A 14,682-nucleotide genomic window follows, 5' to 3' on the forward strand; every position below is an offset into this window, starting at 1 on the left:
AATGGCGAGGAAGTGAATTGGAGAATGCACAGCATTCATCATCATCTGTACACCGGCCAATCCTACACTTTTCACAGTTGGTGCGTTTTGTCGTGTGTGTGTGTGTGTGTGTGTGTGTGTGTGTGTGTGTGTGTGTGTGTGTGTGTGTGTGTGTGTGTGTGTGTGTGTGTGTGTGTGTGTGTGTGTGTGTGTGTGTGTGTGTGTCTGTGTGTATGTGTCTCTGTGTGTATGTGTCTCTCTGTGTGTGTGTGTGTGTGTGTGTGTGTGTGTGTGTGTGTGTGTGTGTTTGTGTGTGTGTTTGTGTGTGTGTGTGTGTCTCTGTGTGTGTGTGTGTGTTTGTGTGTGTGTGTGTGTTTGTGTGTGTGTGTGTTTTAGTGTGTGTGTGTTTGTGTGTGTGTGATGTGTGTGTGTGTGTGTGTGTGTGTGTGTGTGTGTGTTTGTGTTTGTGTGCGTGTGCGTGTGCGTGTGCGTGTGTGTGTGTGTGTGTTTCTGTGTACTAATGTTGGGAAAAAAAAATTCTTCGGAATCGATTCCGACTAGCTACGAAGCTTTCTGGAATCGATTCGAGATAGTAGATCCGGAATCAGTTACCGAGATCGATTCCGGAATTGGTTCCGAAATTAGATTCGGAGTCGGTTTCGGCATTTTCATAAAGGCCGGGGGGTTCATTGTCCGTAATCGCTAGTGTAAGTTCAATTTTCACTAGCACATCTGGCGGCAGCTGACCGAAGCTTTTTTTTTTTTTGGCAATCGAGGGAATGCTTGTGCCGGATCTCAAATTGAAGTCGTTTTTTTACCGTTTTTTATACGAAAATAGTTGGAATACTTGCACAACACATTTATCTATCAATTACAAAAATTTCCTCGTCTGAATTATGTAAAAAAAAGGAAAAATAACATATTTTCAGAAAATAGACTGCAAATTGTTTGGCAAAATGCTGCGGTCAGCCGCCGCCAGATGCGCTAGTGAAAATCGAAATTACTCCGAAATCGGCTCCGTAGTCAACTCCGGAATCGGGATGACCTCTTCAGTGCGTTGTTGTTCCCTGGCGGCGGCGGATGATCTTGGTCTGCCGCTGGCCGCCGCATTTCTGTCGAAATATCAATCATTTGCGCTCGTGTGTTTGGGTACTATTTTCGGGTGAATTTCGTGCAGTTGTTGCAGGAATACGAATCCAGTCGAGTACGTGCGTGCGTGCGTGCGTGCCCGGTGTGCGTTCATTCCTGCACACCACGCCTACACGTGTGCGTTGCGCGCAGCATGACTGCACGGGGCGGGGGGGCAGGCATGCACGCAGGAATGAATCAGACGCGCATGACGCATTATTGTAAGAACGTGCCCACGGGGGAAGCAGTGCTTTGTTCCCTGCGTCACTGTGATGGATGGTTGGTCGCATTCGATCGCATATTGGTCAAAGGCGCCCAGCCAAACAAATCGGACAATAAAGTACCCCCTAGCACAGCACACAAATTGCCGGTAATTTTAAATTAATTTAATGGTAAACTAGCAGTCGTTAATGAACCCATTGGAGCAGCTGGGATCGATCCTGTTCGGTACGGTTTTTGTTTGTTTAATAACACTCACTTAGTGGTGTGCTTTATGAATCTTTCGTTGCGATTAATTCAAGGCGAATCTCTCTAGCGACGAGAGATTCGAATATAGGATCTCCAAAGATTCATGAATCTCTAAATATTGCTAAATCCACAAAGATGCATCTAAAGATTTCTAAAGATTGATATGGTTTTATTTGTATTTTATTATCTCACAATATTTATGAATTTCGTAACATCATAAGCAGTCATCTTTTGGGCGACTGCGACCAACGCGGTCATGCCCTGCCTATACAGGCTTTCGAGACTTATTGCCAGCGTCCACACATGAAGTCCAAAACAGCCGAAGTCGTCGTACAAAATCATGAAAAAGTCTGCTCCCTTGCGTTCCGGCGTCCACCCGACGTTTACCGAGTCGAGCCGAATAGTTGTGTTCGTTAAACAAGTGGGCGCGTATCAGGTAGCAGGACAGCAGGTAGCAGGAGGAAACGTTTCTATGTTTTTTGTTGCCTTGTTCTTGCCTTTAGATCCTGATGAGTGAAGCACGCACACCTTACGGGTACGTTCGTGCTATAAGCCTATCCCTTTTACGCTAATGGTGAAGATATAATCGGCTCTGCATTCGGGCATGGGCAGTCCCGTGGGCGTCGTCTGTATGCGGGCATTCAGCACCAAGCAGCCAAATAGTCAATCCTTGCTACGGTGGAGACGGGGGTCCATATGCGGCTTGCTACAATTTTATCAGGTTTTAGGATGAAAAGTAGAATGACAATGGCATAACTAGTATATTTTGTAGTGTATTGACGGATTGACAGTTCACGCATGGCACGGTTTGACAGCTGACGTTTGACACTTTGGACAAAAAGATCCGAATGCGAAATAAACAAAACAGTAAACAGAAAAAGAAAGTGAAGACTTACAACTTGAAGAATCTTCACGTACACGTAGTCTCCGAGATTCGTTGTACCGGATATGCGAATATTTAGCTACACTCGGTGGACTTAATTTCGACAGTTCATTCCACAAATTGTACTGATTTGATGCATGAACAGTTAAGAGCAGCACAACAAAAAATCATTTGAAAACGAAAAGATAAGCTCTTCATTCAGAACCATACCTAACCATTGATGCAGGGAATAAAATCACCCATTGCGAGCAAAACGACAACTACATTATTGCGTGGATAGCGTATCTCGGAGACATACATAAATAACAATACCTAATAGGCATTTAAAAATATGTTCTTGAACCCCAAGGTTCCAATGAATAGTCTAAAAACGTACTTCAGAAAACAGTTCCATTACATTCAGCCATCAAACCGCTAATTTTAGTGTTAACAGACAATCTTGCAAGCGTCTTCAGACCGTCTTGAAGGTTTTTCAACTATAGCATCTTCAAAAGACATGTTAAAACTGTGTGAGCGTACTCATAATAAAGCATTCTTTATGCGTGTTTAGACAAGTCTAAAAGCCGTAGGAAATAGTTCTCGGAAGTTGTTGACACACGAGACTTCCGTCCATGGATCTACTTGCCGTTTCGTGATGTTCGTGCTTTAATTGAATGCTCGCTCGATGGCGATGTTATTTTTTTATATCTGTCAAATAAGCTTCGTTCGCTCGAACCACTGTCGCCTGCCGGGACTGTGTTCCCCATGTCCGAATTCTTCTACACACATTGCACAACGTTTCGCTCAGCGGGCCGCTTTTCCTTTCGCTTCAGCGTTGGTCTGTGTAGGACGAGGTTGCTTTTTTAAAACACAAAGACCAATTCGTATCACTGCGAAGCTCTCTTCGGTCGAGCGAGGGGTTGAAGCGCATCTTGTGCACTACGCGTGTTCTCGCACCTCTCCCTTCGCCCGCCGCACCGTGTGTATCACCACCATCCGTCGAAGGGCGGCAATCACGCGCGCGGGTAGGCTCTGATTGGCCGTCCGCCGCTGCTGCTGCGTCACACAAATGTGCAACCAAAATAAAATCCACCCGTTTTCTCGTCCAACCGCGCTTGCATCTCGCACACAAAACGGGGTGCAACAGGAAGGACGCATCGGATCGCGAAGCTTTTGCAGTGGGGAAGTGATACACCCACGGTCGGTGCCGGCAAACTCGGCAGATCGATCAGTCGGTGGACGGTAATCAAACGGTTAGGTTTTACTCCACATTCGCTCGTGCCGCGAACGACGCGCCGACACGCACACACGACACACCGGTCTCATTATTGATATATTGTAAAAACACGACAGCGAGAGGAAGAAGAAGCGTGCGTAAAGGTCCAGGTGGTTGCATTTTTTTGTTGTTGTCGTGCGTAACCTCCCGAATCAGCAGGTGCACTTGTGTGGTGATGATGGTCGTGTTTCTGTAGTGAGCAGTGGGTGCTGTTTTCCTTTCGGGGTTTCTTATGTTTATCCCACATCTATTCTAATTGCAGTGTAGTTGTGTATGTGTGTGGGCATTAATAAGTAAATTTGTATGTATTTGCCATGAAAAGAAAGTTACATTTGCATGGTAAAGTGATTCGCAAAGTGTGAGTGTGGATGTGCGCGCAGCAATAGTGCGTCGTTGTAATGTGCGGGAGAAAACACGTTGGGTTAGTGTTGTATTTCATTGTGTTTTAGAGCCTTTTGGTGACTTGGTCACTTTGATGAACTACTGGTCATTGAAGTGTGTGTCACGACGTTTTCGATTTTAAACAAGTAGTCAGTGATTAATGGTAACCAAAAATGGGAGAAAAATAATGATGTTCGTATGACAACAATGCGTGATTCTTGTATGAGAGGGAAATGAAAGTATACATTAGATAACAAGGAAAACGGAAATCAAAAGATAAAGAGCGTTGATACATACCTTGAAGCGGGATTGTGCATCATCGCGCTCCTAAGTAAAGTGCGTCAGAACGATAAACAAAAACTAAGAATTCTACGGCAGGTTAGTTTTCTATCCCTTTCTCTGTCTCTCTCTCATACACAAACACACTCATCTCACTTGTGCTATTATTTGCTGTATCGAGTATATCCAGTGCATCATCTTCACTAGTGGTGTGCTCTCGGGCTATTGTTAGTCCGGTTGCAACTCCGGCAAAATGGGAATTACTAGTTCCGCTCGGAGTTTTAGTCGCCCGGAATAGGTGTCCGAAGCCGTTTTTAACCTGAGAAGGATTTGTCCAGAGTCGCTCAGAGAAGGAATCATTTGGAGTCCGCTGGAGTTGCCCAACTCCGGACGGCTCCAATTCCGGGCAACTTCCTGGGGACTTCGGTTTTGGGCGACTTCGGATGATTTCGATTTCGCCAGAGTCCGTTACGACTACGACCGAGTCTTTGACTCTGGACAACTCCGGACAACTCCGGACGACTCCGGACGACTTCGGATTACTCCAGATGATTCCAAACGGCTTCGGCCGAGTCTCCGACTCTGAACATCTCCAGACGACTTCGGACGACTCCAGATGATTCCAGACGACCCCGGTCGAGTCTCCGACTCCGGACAACTCCGGACGACTCCGGACGACTCCAGATGATTCCAGACGACTCCGGCCAATTCTCCGACTATGGATATCTCCGGACGACTTCGGACGACTCCAGATGATTCCAGACGACTCCGGCCAATTCTCCGACTCTGGACATCTCCGGACGACTCCGGACGACTTGGGACAACTCTAGTTGATTCCAGACACCTCTCTCTTCGACTCTGGACAACACCGAACGACTTCGGACGACTTCGGGCGACTCCGGATGATTGTGGACAACTCTAGACTGCGCAGAATGACTCCGAACGACTACGATCGATTCCGCACGATACCAGAGGATTTTAGGAGACTCCGGATGACTCTGTAAGATTCAAGATGACTCCGTCACCGGACGACTCTAGACAACACAGTCTTGGGATGACTCCGGATGACTTCGAAAAACTCCGGATGATTCAGGATCACTCTGGAAGACTCCGGTTGACTCCGCAAAACTCCGGAAGATTCCGGATGACTCCGGATGGCTCCGGACAACTCCAGGTGATTCCGGACGGCTCCAGACGAATCCGAACGGCAGCGGATAGTGCTGGTCCTAACGTCCAGAGTCGGCTTTCGAAATTTGCGCAGTCAGTTTCGAGTCAACACCGGGACGTTTGCCACCTTTACCCATCACTAATCTTCATTCTACCAAGGTTGCATTGGTCACGATCCGCCTCCCCCCTTCACTCTGTGTGCCATATGGGTATGCGTGTGTAGCTGTCGGACCTCCCCACCTCCCCACTACAATTGTCACTGCAGCGTGTGCACAAGTTCTGCCGCGGTGTGGAGGGGGTCAGGTGTTGCTCAAGGGATGAAGCATCTAATTGTCAATTCCAACCATCATCTTTACGCAACATCACACCGCGCTCTATCTGCCGTCCGGGTGCGCAACATCATGCACGCTGGCAAAGGAAGCGATATTGTTAGTGTTACTTGAGTCATTGAGGTGATGCTGTGGCGCTGATAGAAATATAGCGTTAGGTTATAGGGCGACACAAAAAAAACAGGAACAGGTTTCATTTCACTGTGAAACATGGCTTTTTTGTTGATTCTTTCTCCAGCAGAAGAAAGCGTTTATTTGGAGCTTCTTTTCATATATTTGTACGGGGAAAATAATGTGCAAAGCGAAAGCGCCGCGAACCCGTGTGTTTGTCGTGGAGTGTGGTGGTCGCGCACTTCACTCTCTTATCATCGATCAACATCGGCCGTTGTTACGGGGCCCCTTCGGCTGCTGGCTGCGCTCTGCTAATCTTGTCATCAATCTCCGCGCGCTCCGTGATCATCATCATCATCATCATCAACATACACACACACACGGGCTCAGGCGGGAAACGCTTGCGCTGCATTTTCGCGCCCTCTCGAGTGCCCTTCGCTTGCTACCCACCATCACACCACCGCTGGGCGAATAGTCCCTTTTACGTGCGCGTGTGTCTACATTCACCATGCACTCAGCACGCATCTCTCGCCACACACACACACACACGTTGTGGTCGAGGTCGTTTTTTTATTATCTCGTTTATGGTTTGCTGAAACGGATTTTTTTTGCCTGCTTGCTTGGCTGCATGCTCCTACTAGGGGGGAGCCCACTCACTCAATCTCAAGGTGATATGGGGGTATTACCGTGCCGCGCGGAGAACGTGTGCTCATCTCTAGCGAGCGTTGGAGTAGCGGCCGAAGCATTAAAAAAAAAAAAAAAAAACAGAACTCATCTTGTTCCATTTCTGTAGTCGCTGTAACGAGTGTTATTTGGTGTTATTAATTTTAATTTTAATTTCATTTTAATTTATTTATATATTTTTCTGTTTCTTTTTTGCAGGTACGTACACTCGCTTTCTGATTGCAACAGGGGCCAGGCGGCTCCATCGAGATGATGCTGTGTTGAGTACCGTCCCTTTTTTATGGTCAGTTTTGTAAGTATTTTCGCTGCGTAGTGCGACGAAGAAGAAGACGATTCTAATCTGTCAATTCAACACAGTACAACACACACAACACAACAACAACACAATCGGAACGAAAGTCAATTCCGTACGGGAGGAAACAAGCAAACCATCTGTTATTTTTAAAAAAATCTATTCTGTTACGTTATTTGCGTTTCCATTCATGTGCAAATGGATTTACAAAACCTTTCTAACAAGGATGCATTTCACCCCGACGGAGGAGTGCTCTCTGTGCTTAAAGGGGTTAAATTTTCAATGAAAGAATCTCTGCTTTTTTTTGTTTTTTTTTGTATCCCAATTTATCGACCAAAAGCCCGTAATTGACGCGTTTAACCTACTGCTCCAGTTATCGATCCTCTCCTGCCGCGAGGATGCCGCCGGCAACACACCTCGATACGATTCCCGATACACACAGACACCAAATCAACGATTTAGGTTGATGGCCAAAGCGCGCACCACCAGCTCAAATATGCAACCGCTTTGACCCTTTCGCTTTTTCTCCCCTTTTCTCTCTCTCTCTCTCTCAATAGCTGAGGGCTGCACTTTTCCCGTCAATTTTCCTCCTCGGCCCCAAAACGCAGCGACATAAATATTCTTCCGCTGCTGCATGGGCCGGGAGCCAAAACACATTATGCAACGATATGATCCGTTTGTTGCTTTCTGTTGCCCTCTCTCTCTCTCTTTCTCTCTCTCCTAATGGTTCAGATTCACAGGAAAAGAGAGAAAGAAAGAAAGAGAGAGAGATAGATAGATAGAGAGAGAGATAGAAAGAGAGAGCAGAGAGAAAGAGAAAGCGTTCGATTCGATTGCATATTTGCACCCGAATGCATTTATTAGCCTGATTATACAATGAAGACGACAGGTGTAGCGGGGGAGGGAGAGGGGGAGGGGAGGATGAATTGAATGTTTGACACCCGTCATTTCCACTACCACTACTGCTATCCTGCTGCCATTATGGTGTGTGTTTGAGTGGGTATGGCATGGAAAGGAAAAGGGATACGCTTTGGCCCCGATACTAATGTTGGCGGCGGGCTTTTGTTTGTCTCGATCGATATCTCTCGAATTATGTGTGTGTGTGTGTGTGTGGACAAAAAGTGGGTCGAGTAGGCAAGCGGGGAGCAGAGATGTATGTCACTGTGTGCAGACAGAATGCGGAAAGGAAAGGGCGGCCAGTGGTGCAAGGATGACGCTCAGGAAAACAATTACACTTGTGCGTGGGTGTGTGTGTGGGGGTAGTGGTGGTGCGATGAGGTTGCCTTTTGGAGTGCCAGCCACGTTGCTTGAGAAGTCTTTCATCTTCCAAAGTGTGGAAGGACGAAGACGTTACAATCGATTTATGCTTTTCCATTCACGGGCGGTCCCGTCGGTTTCGGTACAGTCGTAAGCCCGAACGGCTTAACGGAGGGGTTCAGGCCCTAGCATGGACCGTCCTCCCGATTAGCAAACGGCTGACTGTGTCCTGCCGCTATGATGCTGAATAAGTCTCGAAAGCGTTAGGACGTGTTACGACAAATTGAAGAATTAACGCTCTCCAGATGATGTTGTAACGCATCGTAACATCGATTTATTGTTTTTTTTTAAAGTGCTGTTAGATTGACTTTCTCTTTGCCTTTAATTGGTAAAACAGTTTTCTCTTAACAGTCGTAAAATTGCACACAACGAGCAAAGTAGAAAGTAGAAAGTGTTCTTGTGATTGCGCATCGAAAACGCATTTGCCGTGCCCCGGGGGTAGTTTAATATAACATTAAACCCACCTTCTTCCCTCTCGTAGTACCCACGCCGCTGTTGGCACCAAAGTCTGGGTTTTGGGTTTCTCGGTGTGTGTGTGTGTGTGTGTGTGTGTGTGTGTGTGTGTGTGTGTGTGTGTGTTCTGCTGTTTTCTGTGTGCTCCGCCGTGCAAATTGCCACCGAAAAGATTTTGCGAGCCGAACTTGGCAGTTGGACAAGTGGCCTTCGGTCTAGGGCGTTGAGATGATGATGTGTGTGTTTGTGTGTATGCGTGTGTGCCTGCACAGTCCTATTTTGCGAGAAGCGAGATACAGGGAAAAGGAAACGGAAAGGTTTTTACCCGGACTTTGGGTGGGATGGACGGGGGGTTTCTTTTGCGTCTAATTTTATTTCCTCTGCTATTACTGCTGGCAAGTGCCGGGGTAGTGGTGGCAGGTTCAGCGTTTGAGAGAGTGGAGAAGGCAGCAGGAGGATTAGTGCGAGCTTAAAGTGTGCACGCTTGGGGCGCGTGAGCGCGCAGAGCGGAAGAGAGAGAGAGAGAGAGAGAGAGAGAGAGAGAGAGAGAGAGAGAGAGAGAGAGAGAGAGAGAGAGAGAGAGAGAGAGAGAGAGAGAAAAAGAGTGAAAAGGAAATCATTAAAATCACCCTACAAATTGCAAATGAGTGAGAGTGACACTCCTCCACCATTACATCCACCTCAAACACATCTCAAAGGGATGTTGTGGGGGTGGGGGGGGGGGGGCGTCGTAGGGAAAGCAACAACAACAATAACAACCAAACCTTTCAACAAAGCGAAAGCGAACTTTGCACAAAAATAGGACATGTAGTCACTAAAAAGCGAAGGAGACGCGAGAGTGTGTCGCGGCGTCGTCGTTGTCGTCGTGCAAGGAAAATGTTCTTCGTCCACGCTTAGCGACATGCCCCCCAGTACCGCACCGAAAAACTGAAGCCGAACATTCGCGTAGAGCTGCCCGCTTGGTGGGGGGGGGGGGGAGGAAGGTAAGTCTCCCATTATTTTGAGCCTGTACCGGGACGGGGATGCGCGTACCCTTTGTGGGGTTGGGCCCTTGTTGGCAACAGTTCGCTGACTTTCCTTTTTCTTTTCTGTGCTGTTTTTGTTGTTGTTGGGTGCGCTCCGGGCCTGTGTAAAATTTGGCATGTAAAAAAAAAAATACTCAAAGGAATAGTTGTGCGCACACATCCGTCCCGCACGTGGACCTATATTTAAGCGTCCCGTTTGTTTGAGTGTTCTGTTTTTTTTTTTGCTCTCGCTACCTTTATTGCTGGCAAGTTGTTGGGCGGGGTGTAACAACCTCTCTAACGTCTGCCCTCCTGATGTGATGGCATCTACGAGGAAAACGACGCAGTTGGATCGGGTTCAGCGCTGGCCACCGTTTGCGTTCGCGCGTTACGACCTTTTGCCCTTTACTCTGGGTCGTTCCATTCTGGGCGCTTCGACCACAAGGGGGTGGGATAGCATTGGGATTGCACGTTTGAAGAGGAGAGGTGCATTGGGATATTCACATTATGTGTTAGGAACTAGCATTGGGATATTCACACAGAGTATGTTTAAGGAATTTCGCAGAATGTCTTGGGTTATTCCCCGAGCGTCTTGGGATATTCGCAGCGTGACTTGGGATATTCGAAGAGTACATTAGGATATTCGCAGAGTTCATTGGGATATTCGCAGAGTACATTGGGATATTCGCAGAGTACATTGGGATATTCGCAAAGTACATTGGGATATTCGCAGAGTACATTGGGATATTCGTAGAGTACATTGGGATATTCCCCGAGCACATTAGAATAATCGCTATGTGTCTTGGAATAGACCTAGAGTATGTACTGGAATATTCGCAGAGTGCATCCAGAATACACGCAGAGTGTGTACTGGGTTATTCCCAAAACGTCTAGGGATATTCACAGAGTTCATTGGGACATTCGCAGAGTACATTTGGATATTCGTTGAGTGTTTTGGAATACACCCAGAGTGTGTATTGAGATATTTGCTTAATGTCTTGGGTAACACCACATTGGGGGATATTCGCAGAGTGCGTTGGGATATTAGCAGAGCACATTATGATATTAGCAGAGCACATTAGCAGAGTACATTGGGATGTTTGCTGAGCGTTTTGGAATACACGCAGAGTGTGTACTGGGTTATTATAGGAACGCTTTGGGATATTCGTAGAATACATAGGAATATTAACTGAGTGTCTTGGAATACACCTAGAGTGTGTATCGGGATATTCGTAGAGTGCATTGGGATATTTGCAGAGTACATTGGGATATTGGCTGAGCGTCGTGGAACACATACAGAGTGTATACTGAGTGATTTGGGATATTCGTAGAGTACATTGGGATACTCACTGAGTGCTATGGAATACAGGCTCAGTGCACTGGTATATTCGCATAATACATTGGGAAATTTGGAGAGTGTCTTGAGATATTCGTAGAATGTTTTTCAATATTTCATGTATGTATTGGGCTATTTCAAGCATGTCATGCTACTTTCGCAGAGTCCCTTAGGATACGCGCAGAGTTTAAAAGACATTCTCAGAGCTCAGTAGGACATTCACAGAATCTAGTGAACTAGCTGCGGTGTAGATTAGGATATTCTGGGGAGCGTCTAAAAGTATGCAATGATCTCCACCAAGCTTTTCTGCCAGTATTTCATCACCTTCGATTGCTGTTCTGCCTCAGTTCGCAGCCTATTTCTCCCCGAATCTCATAAGGCTATAAGACCGACAAAGAAAAAAAGCACCCCAAGGTGTCTATCACTAGGAGAGCGCGCAAGTAACATCTTCGCTTACGCTTTCCAGCCAGGCGTACAGCTTCACAATCTGATCTGAATCGAGAGCAGCGTAAGCCTGCAAGCTCAGCGCAAACGAAACGACGTCAGCAGCAGCAGCTCTAGCATTTGTGTGTGTGCGCTTTGTTTTGTCCGCGACGCAAGCTTCAGATCACGTAAACAACGCATTCGAGAAGGAATGGCGAGATCGTATGGCCGGCTGGTTGGGCTCCCCTTTCCTCTCTCCCTACCCTTACACGCCCAGCGTATGTCCGTTTGGGTGTATCAAACGAAGAACACGTCTGCTGATGTATGTCACCCACAGCTTCCATCCCAGAGCACACACACACACACGCACCCTTAGTTTGTTTAAAGTTCGTGCTTCGGCCAATTTTCTTGTCGTAAAAACGCTTCGCTCTGTGGTGTAAATAATGTTAGCCCTGCTTGCTTCGTTTTGGATGCGTTCGTTATGTTCATTCTCTTGTTATTTTGTTCTTTTTGCCGATGAAACTGCAACCCCTGCAAAGGCAGAGGCCCTGTGTCACGTCCTGCCGACGCTTCTCAGAAGAGAGTACCCGCGATCAGTTGCTGAGCCGACGAAATCCTCCCGCTGTGTGTGCTGCATGCAGGCCGAGAGTGCGGGAGAGGTGTGTTTTGAGCAGCAGCTCAGGAGCCGCCGTTGTTGTGGCGTGTGATGTCAGCTACCAACAGCTCCGCTCTCCCAATGCCTGTCGTGCTCTGCACCCCTAGGAACAAGGCGCGGGAAACCGCAACGTTGTTGCCCTCGAGATTATTCACGCTGACTCATGCGAACTGATGATGCTGGGTTCGATTCGATGCATTTGTTGCATCGCATGCATCCACCGGCATCCACGGGGGCGCTTCGGTGGATAGAAAGCATACGGCAGGAGGGTTGAGTGTGAAGATTTCCCCTGTTTCGCATTGCCCTTTTTCTCAGTGGCTCGTCCACAAGCTCGTCCTCGCCCGAAGGGTTTGGCGCCACGGGTGTCGATTGTTGTGCAGGTGAGCTAATGATGCATTAGCTCGCCCGTGAGTGGGGCAGGTGGTGTGCGAGCGCAAGTGGTCGAACGAGAGCAGGTTGCGGTGCACATCAATTATCTCCCCGGGCCGTCCCTTCCAGCAAGTGAACTCTTTTCTCTTTTTGAGACATTGAGACCACCGTGTTGGAGCAAAAAAGGGGGAGACACTCGCTGCTGGTACGTGCGACCACGGAGGTGTCATTTGGTGCTAATTTAGATCCCCTGTGTCCTCCACCCTCTCCATCCTCTTGAGAGGGAATCATTCACACACACACACACACTCGTTTTGCGGAAGCGGGCTAATTGATCTGCGTACTGTGCCGCTTCTTTTGGATGACTCTTGGATTTATCGTTTCTTCCCGCCCCGAAGGAGCTGTCCATCCGTACCGCGTTGAATATTAACCGGCTGACACATTCCCATCCATCTTCGGTCGGTGCACTCAATCTTGGAGGCGGTGAGGAGGGAAGAGGGGAGGGGAGAGCACACAGCACGACGAAGATAACAGGGCCAGGCTTGGACACAATTCTAATGATCTGCAAATGGAATACGCGCGCTCTCTCTCTTCGCGCAGTGCCGTTTGCTAGCGAACCTTGGGTCTTGGGGTTTCGGCTTCGGAGTTCCACCATCACCACCGCCCGTACACATTGTTGGGGCTCTCGAAGGGGGGTGGTTGGTGGTGGGTGTATGCCGTATCATTAGCCCCCCCCCCCCTGTCCTGGCGAAGCGTTACGGTGTGGTGCCATTCGCGCGGGCGCGTTTATCCCTTCAACACCGTTTGACATTCTAGTGCGCAGAAGGGACCCTTCTTCTCATCGCTGTTTTATGCGCTATTGCGCAAAGGGAAGGAAATTCCTCTGGCTGCTGAAGAATGGGAGAAGATGGGACACATCTTCTCCTTCCCATCCGCCCCGCAAGGTTGATACCTTCGATCATTAATCGTAAGCGTGAGCGTGCGCGCGCGCGCGCGCGCCTTGGTGTTGCCTTGAAGATGCCGAAAGCTTGCAGAAGATGGGCTGTGGGCAATCGACCAAGATCCAGGCTGGTGGAGAAAAGAAAGGACAGTGGAAGAGCGCGTGTCGATGAATCCTGACTTGGCCACGGCTCTTGAATGCTGACGGTGTGTAATTTAAGCTAATTTACTGTGCGGGCGCGCGATTCGCTACGAGACACCGAGTGGCGTGAGTAAGTGCGCGCGCGCACACACACACACACACACGGGTTCGAATTGTGGGAAAGTGTGCCCTCCTGCCCCCGTCCCCCCACCCACACCATGGAAAAGCCTGCACGCATCCCGCAACAACATCCCGGTGGCGGGGAGTGCTGCTCGATTGATATCACTTCGCATTTGCGCGCCCGTTCAGAGGATGAACGAGCCGAGAGCCCTGTGCGCAAAGAAGCTGCACGCGTGGGTGTGTGTGTGTGTGTGCGTATCTGTGTGTGATAAAAAGCTTCGGACGCCCCCGCGTCCGAGAAATGAAGCTAATTTATAAAGTATGTTGAAAGATCTTGCACAGCGAAAAAAGGGGCACGCTCTATTCCCGTTGGATTGGGATTGTTAATGGGCAGTGAAGAGAGGCACACGGTGGTGTGCTGTTGTTGCAGTCGACCTTCCCGATCCAGTGCGGTAGATATTGGCCTTCGTCGGTCGGTAATGCTAGCAGGCGGAGAGGAAAAAAACGAGCCCCACCGTAGCCGTTGAAATGTCGTTTAAGATCATCGCGCTCCGATCTCCGATGCTTGCAGCACGGAGAGCGCTACTTCAGGAAGGTCTATTAAGATCTCGCAAGCGAGAGACGGCACCCTTCACCCCTCCCCCGGGTCGTCGGAAGGATTAGGTGGAATTTGAGCGTGCAGGCGAGGGACCACTAGCGAGGTGAGATTAAAGATTACACCCAACCAACTTCTAAGACCCACCGTTCGGCTGCTGCTGCTGTTGGCAGGTCGCGGCTATTTTTATTTCCTCCACTCCGTTTCGTTGCGTTGCATTTTCAAGTGAAGGACCGCTGCTGCTGCATTTATGCAGAAAAACTGGCAAGGGTACGCGTTCGCACCAAGGAGGAGTCTCCGCAGCGTAGGCAGCAGCGAGATTAGATAAAAGCCTGCGGCGCAGCACTTTGGCGGGAAATGGGGGTGGTGCGTA

General features: G+C 48.5%; 1 protein-coding gene across 9 annotated transcripts in view; it reads left to right on the top strand.

Annotated features, from left to right (window-relative positions):
* Positions 1 to 14,682, top strand: part of LOC5666833 (homeotic protein female sterile) — a 180,269-nt gene that overhangs the window by 47,697 nt on the left and 117,890 nt on the right. For 2 of the 9 annotated variants that reach the window (XM_061658728.1, XM_061658918.1), the window contains exon 1: positions 63 to 4,472. The exons of 3 other annotated variants lie outside the window; for them this stretch is intronic. The gene's annotated coding sequence lies outside the window, so the exon portion shown is untranslated. Of the gene's footprint in view, positions 1 to 62; positions 4,473 to 6,862; positions 6,957 to 14,682 lie in introns of those variants that run through there. 4 more of the 9 variants (XM_061658997.1, XM_061659138.1, XM_061659075.1 and 1 more) reach the window with 4 other exon arrangements.

Source organism: Anopheles gambiae, chromosome X, assembly GCF_943734735.2.
Source record: "Anopheles gambiae chromosome X, idAnoGambNW_F1_1, whole genome shotgun sequence".
Lineage (NCBI taxonomy): Eukaryota > Metazoa > Arthropoda > Insecta > Diptera > Culicidae > Anopheles > Anopheles gambiae.